This window comes from Chrysemys picta, chromosome 12 (assembly GCF_011386835.1).
Source record: "Chrysemys picta bellii isolate R12L10 chromosome 12, ASM1138683v2, whole genome shotgun sequence".
NCBI classification, from domain to species: domain Eukaryota; kingdom Metazoa; phylum Chordata; order Testudines; family Emydidae; genus Chrysemys; species Chrysemys picta.
Window position 1 is genome coordinate 41,252,987 of NC_088802.1, and position 14,154 is coordinate 41,267,140.

A 14,154-nucleotide genomic window follows, 5' to 3' on the forward strand; every position below is an offset into this window, starting at 1 on the left:
AAGAGATTGGCATTTAATGGAAGCAAACGCGCCTTTAATGCTATCGGCTAGAGTGAGCTGGTCTTCAAAGTGATTTTTTATTAACATACTTATATAAAAGGAAACCCTCCCCAGGGCGTGAATCCCTGATCACTGGGAGCCGGACTTTCTCCCAGGTGAATTGTGATCACTTCCTGGTTACCTCAGACCCTGAGGTTGTGTCATGGCTTCCGGATGGCATTGCTGAGGTGACCTCCATGGGGCTGTCGGCCATTTTGTAGTTGCTGTATATTAAAGGCATGGTAACCTCTTCCCCTCAGCTCCAGCAGCCAGAATAAGAGCCCTTGGTTGCATGGGGTTTGTCAGAAGTGTAGCTAATTGCCTTGGCCAATATCTTCCAGCCACTGCTGCGGCTGGTGTGAAGTGAAGGGCTGCTTCTGAACAAACTGAGGAGATGACACGCTCAGCACCTGCAGGCAGAGTCGGGGGGAAGATCCAGAGATACCGAGAAACAAAACACAACAAGAAGACCTTTATTCATTAAACAGTAGCACGTCCTGAGATAGGCAAGAAGCTTGGAGACCAACGTCCCCCCCTATATACACTGAACAGATGGGAGGTCCCTGGACACTGCCAGGGTTTACGGAAAGCCCATTGTTGTGTTCGAGCCAGCTGTGAAAATTCGCTGTGGATCTGAGTGCACATACTGAGTGCCCATCCTCCACATATAACCCTGGTGTCCCGGGGTCATCACCACCCCTCCCCACTATGTGAGAGGGCTGAGTTTTCTGCCAGTGGCTAGTAACATGCAGTGAGGTGCTTACTGTTTCTTTCCTGATCCTTGGATCAGAGCTGTGGGGGGACAGCCTCCTGCAGGGATGGGAGCTCACTTTCTGGTTTCCCTGCACAAAGCACAAAACTGTGGGTCGTCCCCAATGTCCAATACAAATCTCCCTTCCACATACACACCTGCTGTCAGTCATGCACACAGCACCTTCCTGGCTGGGCGGGACATGTCCTGCTACCAAGCTGAGTTGCTCCCTATGGCCTCTTGGAAGCCTGGGCACTCCCATAGTCAAACGGCAGAAGCGGGCAGAGCTCCTGGAGGACCCAGATTACGACTAGGCGTCCACAGAGAAAGGACTTTGGCTGGAAACTGAAAGAAACCTGCTGCTTTTCCTCAATGGTTACTTGAAGCAGCAGCAACAGGTTCAGGACAGGGTTACTCAATCTCTAGCGTGTCTTTTCCCCTCATGAAAGCCCCATGTCATGAAACCACCCCAAAAAGCTACATTTTATGGGCACAAAATTGTTGTGAAAATTTCCATGGGAGAAAAAAGCCCTGTCACCATTTTGCACAGCCCTGGTACAAAAACACTCAGATCTGTCCCTGAAAAGACAGCGAGGAATAGAAATATAATGATCATACTCTATGCCAGGCTAGAGTTTTGCTTCCAAGATTTCCCCAACTCCGGGCTTGGAAGTCTCTCACGCCCACACAGCCTTCCCACACCCAGCCGCCATGCCCTGCTTTTATTTTGAAGCAACATTACCTTGTGAGGGAGTCCGAGCCAACCTCCTGCCTGGTCTCCTCAGCTCCCTCGGGGTGTCTGAAAGAGGGAAAAGAACAGGGTGAACCAACACAGACACACCTCCTGGGGCAGTGCCAGGGAACAGCCAGGCACCCAGCATTCCCTCTCTCTCCCCTCCAGCCGAGGGCTGGCCAAAAGCTTTCTGCTGCAACTTTTTGACAGAAAATGGGGGTTTGGACTGAACTCATTTTGTGTGTGAAAAGTGTCTGCTTTCCACGGCACGTTTCAGCTTCTCAGTGAAAAACCCAACTCGCGAATGCCAGTCTGGAAATGCCACTGCAGTGCCTCCGGGGAGCTGTGATTTGGGGAAATCATGCCCCATCATTCTCTGTGGGCTGAGTTCCCTGCCTGGGCAATGTCTCCGCTGGTGACCAGGGACTCCCACAATTCATTGCAGTAGCTTGGCAAGAGAGGAGGCCAGGGTGCAGCATAGGCGGCCCAGCCAGGAATCAAAATATGAGTTTTGGGGTGAAAAAACACAGTTTTTTTGTCCCAAAAGCCAGTGTTTCATAACCTCCACCGCCCCGCCCCCATCATTTTCCAACCAGTTCAACTTCTCATCCTTATCTCACTCAGCCTTTCACTGGGGCTTTCGGGCTGGAATTTTTCAAGGAGTTGGGCTTCCACTGAAATTCAATAGGAGTTGGGCACCTTACTCCTTTAGGTGTGTTTGAAAACATCAGCAGGCATGTTTAACAGTACAGTGGGGTTAGAGTACAGGGATCTCCTCTTTGACTAGGGCCCATTCCTCATGCCTTTACATTGCAGCGTTCATAGAGACTAACGATGGAGCAGTGCCTAGGCAGTGTGTAAGCAGGTCTTAATTTAGCCCCAGGATAACCCAAGAGAAAAGCAATCCAGTGACATCCTGTAGTACATTGTGGGCAGGCATGTAAAAATACGTAGTACTTTTCTCTTCAGAATGCTTTACAAGCACTTGCTAATTAATCCCAGTCCATCCCTGGAGAAGCAGGTCAGTAGTGTTACCTTCCTTACTGAGATGGGGAAACTGAGGCACGGCGACTAAGGTGTTTCAGGTTGGGTGCCTGAGAAGTGAGGCGCACAGACTCAGTGGCCACATTTGAAAACGGAGGCATAAGCGAGTTGCCTTCAGCTCTAGAGCAAGCCAGTGTGATAGCCAGAATTAGAACTCAGGAGCTCCTGAGTTCTTTTGATACGGTCTCCCACAGTATTCTTGCCACCAAGTTAAAGAAGTATGGGCTGGATGAATGGACTGTAAGGTGGATAGAAAGCTGGCTAGATCGTCGGGCTCAACGGGTAGTGATCAATGGCTCCATGTCTAGTTGGCAGCCGGTTTCAAGCGGAGTGCCCCAAGGGTCGGTCCTGGGGCCGGTTTTGTTTAATATCTTTATTAATGATCTGGAGGATGGTGTGGACTGCACTCTCAGCAAGTTTGCAGATGACACTAAACTAGGAGGCGTGGTAGATACACTAGAGGGTAGGGATCGGATACAGAGGACCTAGACAAATTAGAGGATTGGGCCAAAAAAAACCTGATGAGGTTCAACAAGGACAAGTGCAGAGTCCTGCACTTAGGACGGAAGAATCGCATGCACTGCTACAGACTAGGGACCGAATGGCTAGGTAGCAGTTCTGCAGAAAAGGACCTAGGGGTCACAGTGGACGAGAAGCTGGATATGAGTCAACAGTGTGCTCTTGTTGCCAAGAAGGCTAACGGCATTTTGGGCTGTATAAGTAGGGGCATTGCCAGCAGGTCGAGGAATGTGATCGTTCCCCTCTATTCGACATTGGTGAGGCCTCATCTGGAGTACTGTGTCCAGTTTTGGGCCCCACACTACAAGAAGGATGTGGAAAAATTGGAAAGAGTCCAACGGAGGGCAACAAAAATGATTAGGGGTCTGGAGCACATGACTTATGAGGAGAGGCTGAGGGAACTGGGATTGTTTAGTCTCCAGAAGAGAAGAATGAGGGGGGATTTGATAGCAGCCTTCAACTACCTGAAGGGGGGTTCCAAAGAGGATGGAGCTCGGCTGTTCTCAGTGGTGGCAGATGACAGAACAAGGAGCAATGGTCTCAAGTTGCAGTGGGGGAGGTCCAGGTTGGATATTAGGAAAAACTATTTCACTAGGAGGGTGGTGAAACACTGGAATGTGTTACCTAGGGAGGTGGTGGAGTCTCCTTCCTTGGAGGTTTTTAAGGCCCGGCTTGACAAAGCCCTGGCTGGGATGATTTAGTTGGGAATTGGTCCTGCTTTGAGCAGGGGGTTGGACTAGATGACCTCTTGAGGTCCCTTCCAACCCTGATATTCTATGATTCTATGATTCATTAGAACAAAATTGCCTGTGAGGAAGGCAAGTTCAGGAATTAAAAGTGGTTGTTTAAAATGTCTATTCTCATGTGGTGCAGACTCTTTCACCTGTGTCGTGATCAACAGCACTGCCTCCTGTGGGGCGGGTGAACTAGCCTGGGCAAATACAGGATCCCCCTACTTTCTGCCCCAAACTCAAACCTTTCAGAATTTGAAACAGTTCAGTTAGCCTTTGTTTCTCTCCTTATTTTTATTTTTGCTCTGCCGGGTCCTGACACAGCCAGCAGTCAATAGCTGCAAGAACCAAGTCCGCTTCAAAGTTAAGGGTTTCATTTTGCAACATGCCAGATATTTGTTAAAGTGGCAGCAGCACATTGAGAAGGGAGACAAGAGTACTTCCCAGGGCCACACCTGCCCTTGCGTCCCCTTGCCAAAGTCTGTGGTTTTACAGTCACATCTTAAAAAAAAAATGTTTGTGTATTTGGATTGTAAATTCTCTAGGGCAATCACTGTGCACGTGTACAATGCTTAGTACAATTGGGGCCCTGATCTTGGTCAGGGCTTTTAGGTGCTATTGTAATACAATCAATGAATGAATAAAGAATGGCTTTGAAAACAGAGTTCCTTTGGGTATTGCGGTTTCAGCATCATTCTCTGCCAAGTTACATCTGATAGTGGAGAGGAATAAATACTCATCTGTTATGGGCCAGATTTTCAGCTGCTGAACACCCATCATTGGGAACAAATTTTTCAGAGAGGATCAGCTTTCATTTAGGCACCTAAACAGGGCCAGATTTTTTGTAGTGCTCGGCAGCCAACCTACTCTTTGGAAAAATCTGGCTGCCTGTTAAATGGGAAACTAAGCACTTTTAAAAATCTGGGCCTTATTAGTTAAGTGTTGGCAGAGGATTGAGCCCCATACAAGACACACACTACACAATAGTCCTTGCCCTGGAGAGCTGGCAATCGATCAGAAACAGCAAACAAGAGGCACTGGGAATCAGAGAAGGGAATGGTTAGGGTTATTACTGCTTTTAATGGTTGTTAGTATTCTGATAATGCAATCAAAATCAAAAAAGAAGAAAAAAGTCATAGATGATCCGTGAGTTATTACTAGGAAATGCTAAGGTTCTTGATTGTGAATGAGCGATTAATTACACTCTACAAACAGAAGTTTTATCTGCATTGAAAAGCAAAGAAAGCTGGTTTTTATTCCAGCCCATTGTACGCCAGTAGACAGTGTTATGATAGATGTACGCATTTAGTCTTCTTGTCACTGTGGTTTAATCATCAGAAAACCTCTTCTTTTCGAATCCAAGGTATACTGAGAATTCTTAGTATTTACACACAAGCCGGGGCTTACTTCTTTGTTGATATATTCTGTATTCACTTGCCAGGCTATCAATAAGCATTGGCTGGTATTAAATAAATTCTTTTAAAAACCTATTAAACATAAAACAATCCCCAAAAAGAGAGTGCTATTCAAACATCTATCCAGCTTGAGAGACAGCACTCTCCTAACCAGCAGCTCTCAAAATGGTCTTCTGCACAGATTTTTCTCTAGACTAATTAAAAACAGGTGCTTGACAGAACATTAGTTGCAACCAATGTATCATCACCAACTTCTGTTTGTTCACAGACATTTATACAAGAACTGTTATAATTAATCCACAGACTGACACGGAACTGGCCCTGCTGATATTGGACTAAAACATGACAATAGTGGAAAGTGCATATCCAGCAAACTGAAGGGATACAAGCGACAAGGTGGGTGGATGGGGGGGGGGAGGGATAGCTCACTGCTTGACAGACATTCTAGGAGAAGGAGGCTTTTTGCTTAGTTGTGCCATTTGCACGCACAGTTGTTTTGAAATGCATTTTTGGCCTTGATAATTTGAGAATATTTAAAGTCATACAGCAATGAACAGTACAATCGTTGTTGGTGCCTTTCTGCTAATGCTGATTGCACTGTTTGTAGCTACATGCTACATAGCAGGGATGAAAGACGCTGCTGCTCCTGTCTGCAGCTCAGCCAGCCATGCTTCAATGGTGGAAATTACCCGAGGTCATACCTCCCTTTCCAGATGGACTGAGCTGAACCACCGTTAAACCGAGAGATGTAAAGCTACTGGGTACATTTTCACTGACCTGGGGTTCTGAAGACCCCTTCTTTAGCAGCAGTTTAGCTCTCACACGTGCAACTATCCTCTCAGGTTCCCCCTCATTAGCCCACCAGCAAGACTAGGAGAACGTCGGTCCTTCTGGGATAACAGATGTCCAAATGATAGTCCAAGCCTTTCCCCAGGCACCCCCATTGTCAGCATATGAGAGCCCTACACATCCAAGCGCCAACCTTGGCAACTGAGATAAAGAACAGGCAGCCGCCGAGGGGACATCTATGCTGCACAAAACCCCCAAACCTGGCAGCAGCGAGTCTCCGAGCCCAGGGCAACAGACTCAGGCTCGTGGGGCTCGCGTGATAGGGCTCAAAAAGCGGCATAGACATTCCCGCTTGGGCTGAAGCCCAGGGTCCGATCCAGCCCAAGTGGGAATGTCTACACTGCTATTTTTAGCCCTGTAACACCAAATCTCACTCCTCCCCCAAAGCTACATCCTTTGCTCTGCTACCATCCAATGCACCCACCCAATATGTCCAAAGTCCTTTCTCCTTCCCAAATCTTTCCTGTTCTTCTGTTGGAAGCCTCCTTCTTATGCTACTTCCCACGTTCTTTGCTATCAGGCCTACAGTTCCCATGCAACCCGGGAACTACAATTCCCAGAATTCCCCTGTTCCAAACTGGGACTAGGACCTTGTTGGACAGGTAGCCAGCCTTAAAGGGCTAGCATACCATCCTATATCTTTCCTTCAGCAACATACCCATCTACATAAAACAATGTATTATTAATAATTAACAGATAAACAGATATTACTGAAAAGGCAATGCCATCTAATGAGAACAAAGGAAGAGGGTGCGAGAAAGAAAGACAAAGCAGAAGTAACCTCTGACATGCAGTCTGTAATCTCTATCATCTTCCCATCAACTAGTGGCTAAAACTAAGAACAAACAAGAACTTATATAGAAAGCAAAAGCTTTAAAGCCCAGGAAGTCACATTCTTGATCCCCTTTCCTTCCAGGAAAAGACTAGTCCTGTTTAGAATTTCCATTTGCTTTTAATTTCCAATGGACAGAAATCTCATGAGTACATTTGATCCATCCTGGCAAACACACTGGGGACCATCACCCCTCTGGCAGCCGAGACCTGGAAGCAGGAGAGACTCAACAAGGAGCAGAGGCAGGGCCACGCCAAGGCAGAAGAACAGTATCCACTCCACTCATGAGACTGTAAGCTGAAGACATGAGAAGCTCAAGGCCGGATCCCTGCAACCATCAAGTTGCATAAACAGCAGACAGTGTACAGAGAATCTTTTGTAAGCTAATCTTCACTCTGCTGCTCGTTTGTGTCTGCACTCATCCTTTCTCATAACACACGCTCTGATTTTTGGTGCACGGGTGGAGAAAGAGGGAGGCGCCTATGTAGCAGAGTGGCTTTTCTCCATGCAGTGTTAGGTTGATGAGAGCTTTGCTTGACTGTGGGTTTGGTTTCAGATGGGAACGTCTTCATCATGAGATGTATAATGACTAACCACCACAGGGGATGTGGCCCACACTTTGCCAGTGGGTTACAGATGGAAAGCATGGTCTTGTGCCTCTGTATGGAACTGGAACCCCTGAATTCTAGTCCTTCCTCTACTTCAGGTTAGCCCCACGACTGACTCACTGGGGCTTAGTAGCTCACACCTGGAGTAAGACTCAGGAGACATGGGTTTCATTCCAACAGAAGTTATGGACTGGATGCAGAAATTATTGGGTGAAGTTCTCTGGGCTCAGTTGTGCAGGAGATTAGACTCGATGATCACAACGGCCTCTTCTGGCCTTAAAGTCTTCCGCTCCTGCTCCTTTGATGACAGCACACACACCTCGGAGTCCTTTCACCTCCTCACTGGCTCCTACTGCAGCAAGTTCAAACTTCACACGCTCACCCCAGACATCTTGGCTTCTACCTACATTCCAGCCCTGGTTTCTACCTATTTCCCTCCCCATGCCTGGTGTTACGATTCATGTATCGATTTAGACCATGAGCTAAGAGCAGGAACCGGGTCTGCTTTTATTTTTTGTAACACCCCATGGACACTTACAGCCGCAGGGAGAATTAAATCGTAACTGCAGGCCAAACTCTCTCTCTTTATTGTTCCCCTTGGCTGCGAAACGAGCTGCAGTCTGACTACCCACAAAGAAGACTTGTGTTGAGAGTGGGAGTTCTCCAAGCAGAGGATCAGAGCGGTTGACACTCAAATCTACAGGCTGCTGTAGTGACATCACCATGGTGGAACACACCCTCTGACAACCATCTACAATGCACAGGGCCGCCTCCAGCTTTTTTGCTGCCCCAAGCGGCGAAAACAAACAAACAAACAAACAAACAAACAAACAAACAAACAAAAAACCCGGTTGAGCTCCCACAGAAGAGGAAGAGACGGAGTGAAGGACCCGCCGCCGAAGTGCCGCCGAAGACCCGGACGTGCTGCCCCAATACCGGATGGAGTGCCGCCCCTTTTTATTGGCTGCCCCAGGCACCTGCTTCCTTCGCTGGTGCCTGGAGCTGGCCCTGACAATGCAACTGGGAGGTGTGATTGCTGCATGCGTAGACATGTCCCAGCTAGCTGTGATGTAGCTTGATCAGGGGTTCTCAAACTTCATAGCACTGCGACCCCCTTCTGACAACAAAAATTACTACATGACCCCAGGAGGGGGACCGAAGCCTGAGCCCGCCCAAGTCCCACCGCCCCGGGTTGGGGAGCCAAAGATCAAAGCCTGAGCCCCATCACCCCAGGTGAGGAAGAGGTCAAAAGCAAAGCCCAAGGGCTTCAGCCCCAGCCCGTGGGCCTGTAACTGAGCCCCTCCGCCCAGGGCTGAATCCCTCGGGCTTTGGCTTGGGCCCTGAGCCCCAGCAAGTCTAAGCCAGCCCTGGCGACCCCACTAAAATGGGGTCCCGACCCACTTTGGGGTCCCGATCCACAGTTTGAGAACCGCTGAGCTAGATGAACACTAGCGTGGGTAACAATAGCTGTGAAGCCACGGCAGCACAGCTGGCTACAGGGAGCAGCCATGCCGGCCCGGACCCTGGGTACGTACTCAAGTGGCCACTGAACCATGCTGCCACAGCTTCACAGCGGTTGTTACCAGGCAGTGTCCTGCCCTTTGCAACTCAGCATGTGGAGGGCCTGCAGAATGTCAGCTGGGCACGTTCCTCTGTCCTGTCTCCCTCTGTGCAAGGGCATTTCCCTTCCTGACCGGATAGCACAGAACCAGCACGTGGGCTTTTATTTATAACATGTTTTCTCAGGCAACCAATTAGTCTTTAATTCTGTGTCTGCACCAGGCAGTCCAGGAGGCAGCTTGGACCATCCAGACCCTGCTTAGAATCAGACACTTCTTCGTCTCCGCCCTGACGGAAGCTGGCTCTTTAAATGCCAATTTCACCGACTCGCTTTCAGATGTCTCCAGTCTCCGCCGGTAAATAGATTTCTGTGTCTACCTCTTCAAGCCGAGTCTCTCTTTGAAGAGAACAGCTGCGCTCTCTGCAGAGGCCCCCTCGCTCCAGCTCGGCCCACTGGAGTGCTGCGAAGCCATTTGGGGGCTTTCATCCCGCTCCGCTGCGAGCACGGTGCCATTAGTGCTGAGTTGTTTCCATCTGAGCCAAATTGGGGCAGGTGCTGACCGAGAGCTGAAAACCTCAACCACCCACTAAACCCTCCTCTGTGAGACACAATGGAGTCCAGCAGAGACGGCAGTCTGCTGTGAGTTAAGAAACCTGCTGCTGGGTGACCTTGGGCACCCTCTTTGGGGTGTCACTCTTTAGGGCGGGGACTGTCTCTCAGTGTGTGTTTGTACAGCACCTGGCACAAGGATTGCAGCTGGGGCCTCTAGACGCGACTATAATACAAATAGCAATACTGCTGAAATCAATAGGCTTTACAGGTGCTGAGCGCTGCATAGACAGGTCCCACTGTACAAAACAGACCCCCGCTGCACGTGTCCGGAAAACTACATAGCGACCCTCACATTTACTTGAATGGGGCTACTCATGGAATACGTAAGTAAGTGTGGCAGCATCTCAGGCTTAGCTATTAAATCCTCATTGCCAAATTCAGCCCCTTGTAGAGACTGCCCTAAATCATAACCCTCCCTGCGCAGAAGGGACATTTACATATTGCCAGAAAATGTCACAGAGCAGCACTAAAACTGGCAGCACGATCTTGCACCTGCAGGTTTGCACGTCTGCACTGCGCAGGGCTTGCTCCTGTGAGATCCCTGAGAGCCCTCAGCTCTCGTTAACTTCAGGGGGATTTGAGGGTGCACACTCAGCACTTCTGGACCACACACGGAGAACACAGACGAAGGCTCCTTTGGAAATGCGGTTCTGCCGGTATGTAATTAGCGGCGGTAGAATGTCATTCCCAATGCACACGCAGAGTCAGGCTGTGTAGATTGCTCCAAGCCGAGACACAGAATTTATATACACAGCAATGCTAGTCGCAGCTTTCCCGGTCACCGTAACCAAGTGCAAACGCGGGTTAATGTCCATAGCAAACCATCTGCATGATCAGATACACTGAATCATGGCTTTGGGCATACACATTACGGAAAGGAAACAGCCTTACACTCTTGATCTGCAGACATTTCCCTAAGGTCTGCAAAGGGTTCAGGAGTGATGAGAACACAGCCCTGCCCCACCAAGCCCAAAGTTGTGCTAACGAGGCCCATAAAAGAGAGTCAAGGATCCCAGAACGGGATTATAAGAATCAGAGAAGGAAAAAGCGTGTTAGATAACAGAGGCCATGCATCTGCCAGGGCATGTATGGGGGCCTGATCCTGATCTCACACCAGTTATACAGGGGTGTGACTCTCGGCGGAGTCACTGGTATAAATGAAATCAGGCCTACCTCTATATCAGGTGCCCGAGAGGTAGAGTCCTCCTATATCTGGTACAATAGAGGACATTAATTGGAAACTACCCATAACCTTAGATAAGGTGCTGAGCAGTAGCGATCACCACTGTCCCTTGTGGCTGCAGACCCATACATTTCAAGCATACTAGATAGTGCCGGTGCAGCTGGGCTTCTTAGAAAGAGCCAGCTCCCGCGCCCCCTCCCCTCCCCGCCACAGGGCAAAGAGAGATGGGGAAGGACGTACGGTTCGACCCTGTTGAAGAAGTGGCGCCGCAGCAGGATGGCCAGGGTGCTGATGACCAGGAGGGTGGTGCACATGGCTCTTCCTCCATCACCACAGAAAGCAGAAGGCCGGCCACATCCCTGGCGCTACCGAGGAGGCAGTGGCAGAGCAGCTCTGCTGCCCTCAGCCTGGTCCCGTCTGCTCCCACGGCTGGCGTGCGCGCCCCAGCCAGCAGGTTGTTTTCCAGTCACTCGGTCACCTGCAGGTTCTCATGACCGGTTTTAGAGGGGATTAGAGCAGGATCAGATGTAATTAATGGGCAACAAATGAGGACACACTCCTCTGATCTTTGAGTAGGAAGGGGCCGGGCAGCCAGTCCATGAACCCTTCTGCTCTTAATTGATTTAGGCTTTTCACCCCGTTCTCACATAATGGGCCAGCCCCAGATATGACAGGCCAGAGGCAAATGTCCCCTCTGTGTAGTGATTCTGTCCTGCCCGCACCCTTCCCCCATCACACGGGCCTCCCCTCCCCGACTTCCTGTCTCTGGCCATAAGGTTTCCATATGCTGCCTTCTGTCTTCTACCTACTTATCTCCTATCCTTCCTATCTGTCTGAGTGCCCTGCAGTGCTCATCACACCCATCTGTAGTACTCCACCCCTGCTTTCTCCCTCTCTCTGGGTACACGGCTCCAGACTCCTCCTTTTACATCCCTTCCCACCCTCCCACCTTCTGTGCATACAAGGCTCTGAATCCTGGTTTCACCCCTCTCTCCAACCCTGCCCTCTCCCACCACTCCCTCCCTCGCTGCTAATCTGACAAGCTGCAGACTGCATGTAATTCCCCACGGACTTGCTCCTGCTGCCGATCTGTTAGCCCTTGTCCATCTCTACTCCCCTCCTCTTTTCTCTGTCCCTTCACGCAGGCTCGAAAGTGATGCAAGCGCCTTCCCCTCTGCAGCTCCTGTCCTCCGGAGGAGACTTCTCCTCATCAGACCTTTGTCCCTTTTCAAATTTCATCTGAAAACCTACAGCAACATCTTCTCTCTTCCCCACCCCTCTTCGTTTTTTCCTTTTGCTGTTGGTCTTCTGAGAGCATGCTTAGTTTATGCACCATTGCATTTCATTTTCCCATACAAACCATGTATATCCTAGGCAGGGTGACTTTTATTTCAGGGTCAGGAGAGCAACCAAGAGGGAAGCCTCCATGAGAAAGACAAAGGCTGGGTCAAGGAGACACATATTTAGGCTTTATTCTCACTGCTAAAAGAAGGCGCCTTTAACCACAGGCTGACTCACACACGAGCTATCCTGCTGTAAAATCCTGATGCAGACAAGCACTGTTGTTTTCACTATGAGGAAAAGTAGTGAGGTCAGCCATGGGCAGTGGGGTAGCGCTGGCCTCACTTGGCTACCTCACAGGAAACACTCCAGGTACCTTGTCTGCACTAGAATTTTACAGTGAAATAACTACTGCATGTTACTTATCTGGCTGAAACCCACCCACCTTTTTGGCAGTAGCCACAGACCGACCGACAGACAGACAGACCACAGAGACTCGGCCTGCCCCATTCTGCTTCCTGAACTGATGGCAGCTCACAGCGGCCAAGGGGACTCCTCTATGTTTAAAGGTCCAGCTTACACAAAGCAGAATGACCGCTTCTCCTTTCATGTCCATATCTTCATGCACCACACATACAGTGCCTTTACCCCCCTGCCTTCTGTCATTTATAGAATCATAGAATCATAGAATATCAGAGTTGGAAGGGACCTCAAGAGGTCATCTAGTCCAACCCCCTGCTCAAAGCAGGACCAATTCCCAGCTAAATCATCCCAGCCAGGGCTTTGTCAAGCCGGGCCTTAAAAACCTCCAAGGAAGGAGACTCCACCACCTCCCTAGGTAACGCATTCCAGTGTTTCACCACCCTCCTAGTGAAATAGTTTTTCCTGATATCCAACCTGGACCTCCCCCACTGCAACTTGACACCATTGCTCCTTGTTCTGTCATCTGCCACCACTGAGAACAGCCGAGCTCCATCCTCTTTGGAACCCCCCTTCAGGTAATTGAAGGCTGCTATCAAATCCCCCCTCATTCTTCTCTTCTGGAGACTAAACAATCCCAGTTCCCTCAGCCTCTCCTCATAAGTCATGTGCTCCAGACCCCTAATCATTTTTGTTGCCCTCCGCTGGACTCTTTCCAATTTTTCCACATCCTTCTTGTAGTGTGGGGCCCAAAACTGGACACAGTATTCCAGATGAGGCCTCACCAATGTCGAATAAAGGGGAACGATCACGTCCCTCGATCTGCTGGCAATGCCCCTACTTATACAGCCCAAAATGCCGTTAGCCTTCTTGGCAACAAGAGCACACTGTTGACTCATATCCAGCTTCTCGTCCACTGTGACCCCTAGGTCCTTTTCTGCAGAACTGCTACCTAGCCATTCGGTCCCTAGTCTGTAGCAGTGCATGGGATTCTTCCGTCCTAAGTGCAGGACTCTGCACTTGTCCTTGTTGAACCTCATCAGGTTTTTTTCGGCCCAATCCTCTAATTTGTCTAGGTCCCTCTGTATCCGATCCCTACCCTCTAGTGTATCTACCACGCCTCCTAGTTTAGTGTCATCTGCAAACTTGCTGAGAGTGCAGTCCACACCATCCTCCAGATCATTAATAAAGATATTAAACAAAACCGGCCCCAGGACCGACCCTTGGGGCACTCCGCTTGAAACCGGCTGCCAACTAGACATGGAGCCATTGATCACTACCCGTTCAGCCCGACGATCTAGCCAGCTTTCTATCCACCTTACAGTCCATTCATCCAGCCCATACTTCTTTAACTTGGCGGCAAGAATACTGTGGGAGACCGTATCAAAAGCTTTGCTAAAGTCAAGGAATAACACATCCACTGCTTTCCCCTCATCCACAGAGCCAGTTATCTCATCATAGAAGGCAATTAGGTTAGTCAGGCACGACTTCCCCTTCGTGAATCCATGCTGACTGTTCCTGATCACTTTCCTCTCCTCTAAATGTTTCATAATTGTTTCCTTGAGGACCTGCTCCA

At 49.4% G+C, this 14,154-nt stretch overlaps 1 non-coding gene across 1 annotated transcript in view; it reads right to left on the bottom strand.

Annotated features, from left to right (window-relative positions):
- Positions 1–801: 801 nt before the first annotated feature.
- Positions 802–14,154, bottom strand: part of LOC101951608 (photoreceptor disc component) — a 69,846-nt gene continuing 56,493 nt past the window's right edge. The window contains exons 2-3 of the transcript XR_010591872.1: positions 1,533–1,589; positions 802–881 (exon numbers count right to left, since the gene is read on the bottom strand). This is a non-coding gene — a transcript (photoreceptor disc component). The remainder of the gene's footprint in view (positions 882–1,532; positions 1,590–14,154) is intronic.